The sequence below is a fragment of the Trichosurus vulpecula genome, chromosome 1, assembly GCF_011100635.1.
Source record: "Trichosurus vulpecula isolate mTriVul1 chromosome 1, mTriVul1.pri, whole genome shotgun sequence".
NCBI classification, from domain to species: Eukaryota; Metazoa; Chordata; class Mammalia; order Diprotodontia; family Phalangeridae; genus Trichosurus; species Trichosurus vulpecula.
The window spans coordinates 303434259-303437522 of NC_050573.1; the positions used below are offsets into that span (position 1 = coordinate 303434259).

At 38.2% G+C, this 3264-nt stretch overlaps 1 pseudogene; it reads left to right on the top strand.

The window, feature by feature from the left end:
- The first annotated feature begins 1988 nt into the window (after nt 1-1988).
- LOC118834773 lies at nt 1989-2434 on the top strand (annotated as a pseudogene).
- The last annotated feature ends 830 nt before the right edge of the window (nt 2435-3264 follow it).

The window sequence follows — 3264 nt, forward strand, 5'->3', positions numbered from 1 at the left end:
ATCTAATTTGTATTTTTGCAAATATCTATCTATTTCATTCCAAGCATTTTTCTTAATTGGCATATATTTGGGCAAAATAGTTTCCTATGATATCTTTTATTCTTTTTGTGTGTGTGTGAATTACCCCTTTTCGTTTTTGATATACTATTTCTTTTTTCCTCTTCTTTCTAATCACTTCTTTACAATGGGAAAACCATATCTACAATCCTTTCTTTTATCTCCATTAACAGCTTATAATGTGATTCTATGTATTTGTTTCCTTTAACACTTATTTCTCATTTATTGCACCATTTTGGAAAAAAATTCTTATCTTTTCTTAATTAACTTGCCTTGCAAACTACATTATTTTTCCTTTCCATTGGACATTTCTCTGTAGCTCATTAGACATTTCCCTAGTCTTTATCTTTCAACCTTTTCATAGACTCAGGAAGGAGAATTTGGAAATTGACTTTTTTCTCCAAATGTTCATCAACTTCTCCTCACCAAATTCCTATCTTCTTTTTAAGTTCAAGTCATTCAAAATAATCTTTAATTCTTTTTTATGAATACCCTAGCATCCTCCTCTCTTCCACTGCCTCTCCCCCATTACCTTTTTGCCCAAAACTTGAATAAGACTCAATGGGCTAGTGAAGAAGTCATTAGAAATAGAATGTCTAATGAAAACAGAATGCCAGCTTTCAGTCTCTCCTCTACCAATTATAAACTATGTGACTTTGTGCAGTAACATAATCATAGTAATCTTTAACTTCCTCATCTTTATATTAAAGGTAAGTACAGAAGCCTAGATGATCTCCAAATTTCCTTCCAAATCTAAAACTGGTTTTGCCGTGACAAGCATAATGTTAACTTAAGCACTATAGCAAAAAAAAAAGTTATTTTGGGGGAGAAGGGAGTGATTGTAAGGTAAAATATCCAATTTTTATTTCTTGTGCTTCAATTTGGACAAGTCTTTATTGGTTTTATCAATATTTTGGTGACAATGTCATACATTAACTGAGTTGAGAAAGTTGAAAGAACAAATGATAACAGGGATTACTGCAACATGGGCAGTAGTTCTCCTCATCCTTCTCCTCCTCCTCCTCCTCCTTGTTCTCCTCCTCCTCCCAATAATCGTATGGAGTAGGAAGGGCAGACATTGTTATCCTTATTTTACCTATGAGGAAACTGAGACTTGGATGAATTAAATGACCTATCCAGCATCTTACTACAAGCATATAAACGCTCACTTCTCCCTGAAAGAGACAGGGTGACTATATCTTTCCTATCTTCTGAGGCTTCTAGGATACCCTGAGAGGTTGGGATATTTCCCCTGTAATGCCATGGCTCAAGCCCCCACTGTCTGTGTTCTCACACTGTTAGCTATCTCAACCATCTCAGTTACTTTTAATCACATAATGTTGATTAGCTGTTATAAAGGGGAACTTATGTCAAAGATATGGCAAAAGTCAACATTCACTTATTTTCCCCAGAGGCATACTCAGTTAAATTTAGTAAATACTGACTAAGGACCTATTAATATATCAGTCACTGAACTAGGTACTGGGAATACAAATAAGAAAGATAGCCTCAAGGGGTTTACGACCTAAAGGGGGAAGACCAAACACAAAAGGAAGTTGGAAATTGGTGGAGGTGGTAGAGGAGGGGAAGACACCAGGGGGTATTCCTGTGGAACTGAAACCAAGCAGAGCTCCAGATGGAGTAAGGCCCATATACCACCACTATACCCCTTTGGTTTCTGTTGCCGGGGTGGGGTAGAGGTGAGAAGGATGGTGGGAGGGGTACGGCTCAGAATTTAACAAAGTTCTGACACACCACTGACCTTACCAATTTCAAGTCCAAGAGCAGCATGACTGATGGATAAGCCCAAGTCTCAGGTATCACTGGGCTGAAGTCCAGAAGGTCATTAAAAAAAAAAGTAACTTCGCTCTTTGCTCTTTTCGCGACACTTGCGGTGCAGCTTCTTTTTCTCTTTTGCTGCGACCTGCAACATGCCTTCCCGACTAAGGAAGGTGCGGAAGCCCGAAGACAAGTCAGCCAAAGTCGCGGGCGCATCGGAAAGCACCAGAAGCGCTGCGGGAGCTCAGGCAATGCAGGAGGGCGGCACCATCACCGGATCAACTTCGAAAAATATCAGCCAGGTTACTTCGGGAAAGTAGATATGAGGCATTACCACTTGAAGGAGAACCAAAGCTACTGCCCAACTGTCAACCTTGATAAGCTGTGGACACTGGTCAGCGAGCAGACCAGGATTAATGCTGCCCAAAACAAAGAGGGGCTTGCCCCTATCATTGATGTTGTGCCGTCGGGCTACTACAAAGTTCTAGGAAAAGGGAAACTCCCCAAGCTGCCAGTCATCGTGAAGGCAAAGTTCTGCAGCACAAGAGCAGAGGAAAAAATCAAGGGTGTTGGTGGAGCCTGTGTCCTTGTGGCATAAAAATCTCATGTTATCAAATAAATGTCCTTATTAAGCAAAAAAAAAAAAAGTAACTTCTTGTTCCTTGGCACGTCAATACTAGATTTTTGGCTGTGAAACCCATCTTGTATTCCAATTTCTAGAGTTCTGAGGACTCACTCTATTGAACATTTAAAACTCCTACGGTAGATTTAGTTTCTCACCAGACCCATGGAACCTAGGACTTACCAAAGGAAGCCAAAAGTTAATGAGTCAAAACAAGAATCTGAATGAGATAACCCTTCTTGAATGATTTCACAGAAAATCAAAGACTCACTGCATCAAGGTATGGTAAACCAGGCAGAAGTGGTTGCAGATGTCAACACATGCTCTATAATCTCTCCAGGCGCTTTCATCAAATAACATTATGATTCTCTAGAAAATAGTCTTCTTTGAAACCCAAAAGGAGAGACACCATCCCATGCAATTTATTCATGTGCCAGACTTCCATTACACTAGACACTGGAGAGTTGGGATTTAAATCCTTATCTTTATATGACCTTAAGTTTTGTGCATTTTTCTACTTTATTATATATTTATTTACTTTATGCAAAACATTCACAATTTGTATCCCTCAAGAAATCTAGAAAGAAGAAAACAATATGTTCACTAAAACATAATAAGGACATGCCTAAAAATTCCAGGCATATAGAAAAGTACTAATTGATGATTTTATGATTTTTTTAAAAGATGAGTAAACATAATAGAAAATTTACAACTTTATTAGCACTAAATATTTTTATTTATTTCCTCCTTCCTTGCTAAGTCATGTGCTACAATTAAATCTATTAGAGTCAAATATAGTGAGGTTG